This window comes from Suncus etruscus, chromosome 3 (genome assembly GCF_024139225.1).
Source record: "Suncus etruscus isolate mSunEtr1 chromosome 3, mSunEtr1.pri.cur, whole genome shotgun sequence".
In the NCBI taxonomy this organism is placed as follows: Eukaryota; Metazoa; Chordata; class Mammalia; order Eulipotyphla; family Soricidae; genus Suncus; species Suncus etruscus.
Genome location: NC_064850.1, coordinates 110665500 through 110675134, shown reverse-complemented (window position 1 = coordinate 110675134; position 9635 = coordinate 110665500). Strand labels below are relative to the sequence as shown.

General features: G+C 39.7%; 1 non-coding gene across 1 annotated transcript; it reads left to right on the top strand.

Moving 5' to 3' along the window:
- Positions 1–4488: 4488 nt before the first annotated feature.
- Positions 4489–4618, top strand: LOC126005027 (small nucleolar RNA SNORA22). The gene has a single exon (XR_007494212.1). It is a non-coding gene; the product is annotated as a small nucleolar RNA SNORA22 (small nucleolar RNA).
- The last annotated feature ends 5017 nt before the right edge of the window (positions 4619–9635 follow it).

The following is a 9635-nucleotide window of genomic DNA, read 5'->3' as shown; positions in this document are numbered from 1 at the left end:
TCAGAGAAAGAGAAATGGAAGTGACATCAGAAAGAGAAGTAGCTCGGGGCCGGCGAGGTGGCGCTAGAGGTAAGCCTTGCAAGTGCTAGCCAAGGAAGGACCTTGGTTAGATCCCCCGGCGTCCCATATGGTCCCCCCGAGCCAGGGGCAATTTCTGAGCGCTTAGCCAGGAGTAACCCCTGAGCATCAAACGGGTGTGGCCTGAAAAACCAAAAAAAAAAAAAAAGTAGCTCACTATGATAAAAAGTGGTAAAAGAGAGTCATGGAGATGAAAACGATGGAAACAACATGTAGAGAAAACAGGAAATAAGCTTCTGAAATGCGTAAAAAAAGAGAAAGTTAGTATAATGCAGCACAGGGTGAAGATAGTGGGGATGGTGAAGAGGAGGTACACTGATGACATTCAAGAGGGATCCTGGAGTACTGGGAACAACTAGCAGGGAGATCACTTTAGAGAGCTGTGATTTATTTCCTGTCCTGAGAGTCCTCTGAAAGAACTCTAGTCCTGGTTCGATATGCTCTAAAACATTGAGTTTAGTGATTATTAGGAGATTAGATTGGAATGGGGCAAGCTTGAGGTGAGGATAAAACTGGATAGTTAGTCCAGCAAGCCTATATTATGCTAAAACAAAAATCCCCTGCATTTTGTGATTTAAAACAATAAAAGTTACCTTCCTTTTCCACTGTATATCCTCTGCACCTTATTTGGGAGCTGTTCCACATGAGTTCATACCTACATCTGAAATGGTTGCTATCAAGACATAGATGGTCCCTTTATCATCTATGTAACCCTGAGGGGTTACTCTGTGCTCAGGAATTACTCTTAGTGGTGCAAGGGAGACCATATAAGATGCTGGGAATCGAAGCCAAGTAAGCCATGTGCAAGATAAATGCCCGACCTATTGTACTGTCTCTCCAGCCCCAATTTTGTCACATTTTACTTTACAAATCAAGTGAGATATTTCTTTTTTGTCTACATTTTTTATTAATTTTTTACTTTTAATTATGAGAACAAAGATGCAAAGAAAGAGGACAAGGTAAAGTTACAGTGGAAGGACAATCACCCATAAACAGAATTCTCAGTAGTCCCATTGCTGGTATATTAACTTTGAACTTTTGGCCAAAGAACATTAAGAAAAATAAAACAGAGCCCACAAGTCCGCAGATTGTAATACAAAATATTTCTTAGCAGCACACAAAGCAATCTAAAGCCATAAAACTTATGTAACTCCTTAAACATTGAAGGCTGTTGGGGACTGACTTGTTTGAGGCCATTTTGCTGTTCTTTCTGCCATATTCCAGCTTTTCACCTAAAAGCTATTTTGCAGTCTTGCTGTAAGTTTTTGAGCTATAGAGAAAGGAATGTGCAGCTGCAAGAGATAATTAATCTTGTAGCCCGGAGGAGAGCAACACGGCCCGGTACCATTCCCAGAAATGAGGTCTTACTCCCTCAACTACATTCCGGAGTCAACAAGGCAGTTATTATGTGTATATGTTACATTGTCTGTACAAAATTATTTCTGTAAGAACATTGCCCCCACCTTATATCTGTTAAAAAGTTTAGAAATGCAGCTAGAAGGTCACAAGATGTTTCCATGGATACTGCAAGAAGTATTGCCCACTTGCCTTATTTGGAATAATGAAGTAATTTTCATGCCAAAAGAATGATTGACATTGCCTTTTGCCTGCCCCCTTCTCCTTCACTATATAAGAAGAAGCTGTAGCCAAATAAAGTTGCCCTTGAGCAGTGAGACATTGCCTTGGGTCTTTATTATTAACCTCTCTCAGATTTTTACAGGTGTGGTTGTTCTTCTACCTAGCAAAATAGGAGTGCGGTTGTCTGAGAAGTCTTCCCAGCTAATTCCTGCTGGCCGGGCCCCCCCTGGGGGGCTTCAGGACCCCGCATTTTGGCGCCCAACGCTGGGCACGAAGACCACCGCCACACCCCGAACGACTACGGGTCGGCGAGTCCGGAGCTGTTTCATAAATCGCAGGAATACCCCATCCGGGTAGGCGTTGAAACGAGTTAGCCTTAATCAAATATTTAAACTGCAGTTTTTTCAGTCGTTCTGATCACCGCCCCTGATTGGCTCTTGGGGCTTCGCCCGTTGGCTTCACTTCCATGGGTGTTTCGTTGAGTACTGAACTTAAATTCATTAAATATATACAGTCTGAGTTGAAAGCCAGACATATAGAGGTTACCAAAAAAGAATATTTGTAATTTTCTTATGTTTATTCATAATGTATGTCATTGGTTTATTATTACCTGTCCAGAAATTGTTGCGTCCACTTGGGACAAAGTAGGACATGAAATGAGTGATTATTTTGTAAATAATGATGATTCACAGAAGGAAAAAATTATGTTCCAATATTGGAGCCTGTTAAGAGATATCATTGTAACTAAAAATGCCGGAACCGCCAAAGACATCATCCATGCCGTTGAATCTCATGTACAACAAGTCTCCCGTGAGTGTTCCAGGACTCCCTCTCGTTCTAATTCTGTCTCTCATCTCCCTTCTCCCTCTGAGAATACTTCCCCTTGTCCTCCCTCCACCACTGATTCTTCTACCTTTGTCTCCAAAGTAACTAATGCTCTTAAAGATCTCTCTAATGCTTCTCATTTATATCCCTCCCTTACTTCTGTCCATGCTTCTGCTCTATGCACCCAGACCCCTACAGAAGAGGCCGCTGCACCCTCTGTGCAAAATCCTAAACAGCCCTTCACTTCCCTAGCTTCAGCTCCGTCCCTGTTTCACCACCCTCCCCTCCTTAGCCAGCAATTGCAACAATACAAAGCCTTTAATTGGAAAAGCCTCAAAGAGCCGTTTCAAGCCGTAACCTCCTATGGCCCCCAAGCCCCTTACACGCTCTCCTGCTTAGAATCTAAAAGCTGAACTCTTTGTCTCTTGGGAAGTTAACTTTTTTTTTCCGCTGCAAAGCCCTTGCAGATAGGCAGGAATCCTGATCTCTAAGCTCTTATAGCTGGCCTCGCCTCTTTTCATACCTTAAAGGTACAGCACACACTTTCCAGGTCCCAGCTTGCCAACATGGCTCTTGCTGCCCTCTGTGCCTGGAAGTCGCTCCCCAGAGCTGGCATTCCAGCAGCTCCCCCACACCGGCAACAAACTGTTGCTGCTTTCTCCTCCCCCCCCCTTTTTTCTGACTTAAGCTCCCAACTCACAACAATTACATCCATGGTCTCTCACCTCTCTAACAAACTTGATAATGCTCTTGGCTCAAAAACCAGCGCTACCTTTCCGGTCTTTCTCCCTAATGGAGAAAGTCTTCCCCCGCCTGCTCAGCAGCCTCCACCGCGGAGAACGCTCAGTCCCTAACCATGGCAGATTCCCTCCTCTCACCGCTCCCCCTCTTAAAGCTATAGATATGAAACTACTTGGCCAAATTAAAAATCTTAAACAAATCTTAAGCCTTCAAAAACAGGCTGCTTCTCTTAATTCACAAGTTTCTGCCCTTCAGGCTTTCCCCCGCCCTCCTAAATCTATAGCTGTCTGTCCTCTGCCCACTAAATTCCACGGCCAAGCCCCCCCTCTTGAGAATTCAAAGGAACAAACTAATAAAAGTCAGGCTGAGTGCCATAAAACAGAAACTGCTGCAGTGCCTACAAAAAATTCTAAGGGCACAGTGAGCAGGATAATTACAAAGTATCATCTGCTAAGCCATAAAACATTGCGATATCTACACTTTGCTGTTAAAACTTCTGAGCCTAATGTACCCTTTACTAAGTACATTTTGTTCAAACCAGCCCTCAGCCTCCTTCAGCCTCTTTCCTGCCAGCCTTGGGAAACAGCCAGCTCAAGCCCTGCCACTCCCACTTTAAGCCTTCCAATTCACCTTGAAATACCCAATCTTTGTTATTCAAAAGAAATCTGAAAAGTAGCATCTCTTGCATATTCTCAAATCAATTAATAAAACCATGATCCCCATGGTGCTTTTGCAACCCAGACTCCCCTCTTCAGTTGCCATTCCCTCTAATTCCAATAAATTAGTAATTAATCTTAAAAGATTGCTTTTTTTTCCTATATATCATTACACCCTGCTAACTGTAAATAATTTGCCTCTAACCTTCCTGCTGTTAACTGTGCTAGCCCCTCCCCAAGTTATCAGTGAAAAACTCTGCTTCACCTTGTCAGCCCTACACTTCGTCAAATATGTGTTATTAGGTTTAGTGCATTAAGTAGTGTAAAGTAATTATTAAAACATTAAAAAGCAACAGAAAGATAAAGGCAATAAATTTTTTTTTCATGGCTCTCAGAAAATTTTAAAGCAAGGTCATAATTCTGTCACTTTACAGATAACAAAATGTTGGTAAAAGAAAAACTTCTTTGTGTTTTAAAATCCAAACGAACACAAAAGTGTTAAATTTAAGTCTTATATTTCTATTAAAAGTTTTATTTTAATTTTTAAAGTATTTACAAAATTATGTGAAAAATAATGTGGTTAGCCTTTTTAAACAATATAGTTAATTTAATGCACAGTGAACACCTAGGTGTGCTTTATAGTACCCTTAGTTTTAACTTTGTGCTACAGCAATGGTTGTTCTTTATTTCTGCATTGAAAGAACTATTATTTTAAGTGCATTCAAAATATCAGCACATTATACAAATCTGTATATTTGTGTCGCAGTGAAAAAATAATATAAATGAAAAATATATTATATATAATTTTATAAGTAATATATAAAAGTAACTAAACTTTATAAGCAAATTAACTAGTATTAAATATAATTTTAGTCTTAAGTTCTAAGTGTGTAAATGTATCAGATGTCTTTAACTATATTTTATAATAATCTAAGCATTTAGTTAATTTGGTATATAATATTTTTTACAAATTATTCACTTAAAGTCTTCATAGTAAAAACAGTTGTTTGTTTTTTAAAATCAGTTTTTATACCTTTAATAATCATAGTTCATGCTATTGTGTTTAATCATAAAAATTTTAACACTTTATTGCAGCTGTCTTACTATTCTACTGCAAAACCAATTTAAAGAAAACCTATTCATTTACAGCAAATGATTTCATACTTCAGAGTAAAGACTCCTTCTACAGTGCTCATTAACCATTTTACTTAATGTTTTAAACTTCAAATTAAAATTGTTTTAAAAATGTTTTGTGTTAAATCTAAACCTTAAAATTTATTTTCAGCAAAGTTCCACTCCATCTACATTAAGTACTTCTCAAAACTAAAAAAAAAGTTTTTCTACAAAAAAATTTTTTTTTCTTCTCACAAACATGTTAGCTAAATATTTAAAAGCGCTTGTCAATTTTTTATAAATAAGTCTTAAATCAATCCTTTTGTCTGTTTATGTGTCTGTTGTGATGAACGAAAGTGGCCACAAGTGTAAAATGTTGTGTTTAGTGTTGTTTTGTTTTGTCTGTTTATTTGTTATCTCTACATTTTATAATAATACAATTTTTAAAGCCTTATCCATTTTTCAAATTTCAATTAATTTTTTCAACCTGGTTCAGTCTGGTCAGTTCACAGACTGGCATCTTGCAATTAAAAATCATGTGTTAAAAATTATGTATTAAGCTAGCTTTGTCCTTCTAAAAACATGGCGGAAGGTGTGGGAGATGGCAAACCCCAGATTTCTCAATGGCCATCGGGGATAACTTTTCCCTGGAGAATTTCTGGACTTTGCAGTCACCCGGCTTTCCTGTTATGTGTAAGTTCAGGCCTATAGAATATGTATTTATGGCTAAAAAATAGCATCCAGCTTTAACATAATAACTAAAAGTTTAAGAAAAATCCTTTATATTCAGTTAAAAAAATTATTTTTTTAATTAGCAATTGTTAATTATAAATTTTCTTTTATGCCAAAGTCTAACAGAGGTCAAATAACATTCCCGTGGTATTCAAAAATAACTAGTGTAATGTAAATTGCTAATGTTTTCTGCAAATTCTTAATTTTTATATGAAGTAACCATTTTGCCTCCTGCCAAGCTGTTTTCTTATAAACCTCCTGCTAGCCGCCATTCCTGCAAACCTGTTTCTAACTGACTCCACCTTTGACAATGCTGAATTAGACACTCTGCCTAGCTGCCTTGGTTGCCCACCATTGCCACCAACAACCTCCATTGTAAACAAGTCACAGTCGTGGAACTTTGCTTGCTCGAACCATATATGTGCCCGCCTGTTCAACAATCACACATTTGCAATCAAACCATTATTGTTAACAACTCTTCCATCTTCATTGAAGCCCCCAACTCCACTTATTTTGTTTGTTCCACTAGATTTTCTCCCCATATTGTTACTGAAATGTTTCTTGCTTATCATAATTATTATGTTTTAGCTTTGTTAATGCCTAAAATAACCATCAAACCTGTTGGTCCGGTTTCCACCTTTATCCTCATCCTGCAAATAGTCAATGCCTCTACCCAAGCGCTCTCCAACACCAGCTATGAACACTGTTGAATCTGCAATTCACCAGTTTCGCCGTTTTATGAAAGCATCACAACGTTTAAATCTCCTATCTACACCAATAACTCTAAACTTCTTCTCTGGAAAGTTCAGCCTCAGCGTCATCAACTCACTATTAAGCAAGTTGTAAGCTACGAACTCTGCCTTCTAGCCCATCCTTCTCCTCTCAAGTTATTTTAAATATTATAAATGCCTCTGCTCTAGCCCTCACAGAACCATATTATAAACGCTGTTAGCTTAGCTTCTCTCCTCAACCCCTACGATACTGTTAGTTCCCTTGCTGATGTAGTTCTTCAAAATCGTCGTACTTTATATTTTGCCCTTATATAGGAAGGGGGAGTCTGTGTGGCCCTTAAAGAACTATGCTGTGTATTTAAAGACAAATCTGGATTAGTTAGGGATAGTGTTCTACGTATTGGTAACGGTATGAAGGAGTTCCAGAAACGTTTTGACCAAAAACAAAGTTGGTAACAGGGTTGGTTTTTTCTCTTCTCCTTGGATACATACATTACTGTCCACTATTTTGGGCCCTCTTATTAGCCTCATGCTGCTCTTTTCTCTTGGCCCATGGATTTTCCGCAAAATTACTGCCTTTATTAAAAACCAGGTAGATGAAAAGGCAAAAACCTCTATTCAGGTTAACTACCAGCGTCTAACCCCGCGTGACTCCTGTGAAAACTTGGCTTTAGTCACCAAGCCGCCTTTCCAGCCACTAAGTTTCCAGGAGATAGAGCGCATAGCTAACAAACGGAGCTCGCTCCGGTACTTGTGCTCTCGGCTGTGGAGATACCTACGACGGGATTAGCAAGGTCCCAGTTGGACACGGCCCTAAAAGGCTACAAAACATAATTCAAATCTCTGTGCACACCCACGGCGCTTGTAGCCACCTTTTAAATGCGGCTTTGGCCGTGTCCAACCTGGTCAAACCTTGTAGCCTAAGACACGGTTCTTCCACCCGCTCACGACTTTCCTTCTTTTATTAGAAGAGAAAGGGGGAGATGTTGGGGACTGACTTGTTTGAGGCCATTTTGCTGTTCTTTCTGCCATATTCCAGCTTTTCACCTAAAAGCTATTTTGCAGTCTTGCTGTAAGTTTTTGAGCTATAGAGAAAGGAATGTGCAGCTGCAAGAGATAATTAATCTTGTAGCCCGGAGGAGAGCAACACGGCCCGGTACCATTCCCAGAAATGAGGTCTTACTCCCTCAACTACATTCCGGAGTCAACAAGGCAGTTATTATGTGTATATGTTACATTGTCTGTACAAAATTATTTCTGTAAGAACATTGCCCCCACCTTATATCTGTTAAAAAGTTTAGAAATGCAGCTAGAAGGTCACAAGATGTTTCCATGGATACTGCAAGAAGTATTGCCCACTTGCCTTATTTGGAATAATGAAGTAATTTTCATGCCAAAAGAATGATTGACATTGCCTTTTGCCTGCCCCCTTCTCCTTCACTATATAAGAAGAAGCTGTAGCCAAATAAAGTTGCCCTTGAGCAGTGAGACATTGCCTTGGGTCTTTATTATTAACCTCTCTCAGATTTTTACAGGTGTGGTTGTTCTTCTACCTAGCAAAATAGGAGTGCGGTTGTCTGAGAAGTCTTCCCAGCTAATTCCTGCTGGCCGGGCCCCCCTGGGGGGCTTCAGGACCCCGCAGAAGGCAAAGTACTTTTTTACATTTCCATGCACATGCATATTAGTTTAAGTGAACCTCAAAAGTTTAAGTGGGTTGTTTTTCTTAAGGATTAGAGTCAAAGGAGCACAGTAAAAATGGTGTTAGAGTGGCAATTATTGTTTGCATAGGCCCACAAAAATATGAGGGACATGGAAAGGAAAAGTCTTGGCCTAAATACAAGGAGACCCTACCCCTGAAGTTTCCTGGCATAAGACCAACTCTAGGCTCCAGGCAAACTAGTTTGTCCAATCCAGGTCATTGTCTGTAGTGCCAATACACTTTTATTTTTCACACAGTCTCTGTTGGTGGTATCATGTTTCTGTATCCTGGAATCTGCATATCCTATATTGCAGTCAGGATGGTGCAGAGTGTCCTCTCGTTTCACCTCACAATTAAAGGGCAATGCAGAGAACCCTGACCTGTAAGCAGGTCGTTGTTGTTGTCAAGTCTTCTTAGTGTTAAGGGAAGTCTCTTTTGAGCAGGTCGATGTCAGAGCAGTGGTAGGGTCTTCCCTGGTAGAGGATTGCTTCCAGGTGTTGTTATAAAAAACCCTGGATGTTTCGTAGATAGCTTCCCTGGTTCAGGGGTAAATGGAGGATGCCCATTCTTCTGAGGCCTGTGCCAGGTCATTATATCAATGTTCAGGGTGTAAGGCCCCATTGCACTACGAGATTTGTATGTTCCAATCTCTATTAGATATGAACTTATTTGTATGTATAATATTATCCCATTTTAATGTGCCTATGCAAACAAGGAACAATGCCACATGGCGTTATCGGCGCATTTGGGGGCCGTAAGAACAAGTCCAACAATCCCCATGACATGGTTCAATCATAGCATTAAACTGAGGGACTCTTCCACCAAAATTCCTTATTGAACAGCGCAAGTGAGATATTTCAATGAAGAGGAATGTAATTGTTCTAGGAAGGCATACTATGGGTACAAGAAAATAAAATATTTGTTGGACTGGAGCAGGTATTGCTGTAGGTCATTGTGATAGTCCAAAAAAAGATTTGATGATAGCTTTGAGGGAGGTGATGAAAATATTGGAGGAGTTTCTTTTTAAATGTGAAGATGACTTGAAGGGGATGAGTATTTTTGTTCAGCCCACTTTATGCATGTAAACCCTATCAGACAAATCATAGTATTCACCTTCAGACCTCAAGGATCAAATAAGAAAAAGTCTATTGAATAGAGAAATGAGAATCAACAAATGTAAAACGTTGTCCCCTGAAAGTACCTTGGATGAGAATTTCTCACAAATGAGTTGAATCTGTTAGGTAAAGGGAGGGAGATTAAAATTTTTTTCACTCTAAGAATAAGTCATAGTCGGTCGATTTTCTGCAGGATTGCAAGGGAATTGATTTAAGAGTGTGTTGTTTGGGAAAGAAGCAACTCTGTGGAGCCAATGGTCTGCCCAGTTTCAGATCTCTTTACACTCCAGGACAGAGTGGAAGAGTGGCCACCTGCCACAGCGTTTTGGGGAGAAAAGAGAGTCTAGATACAGCCAATCAATCCTGC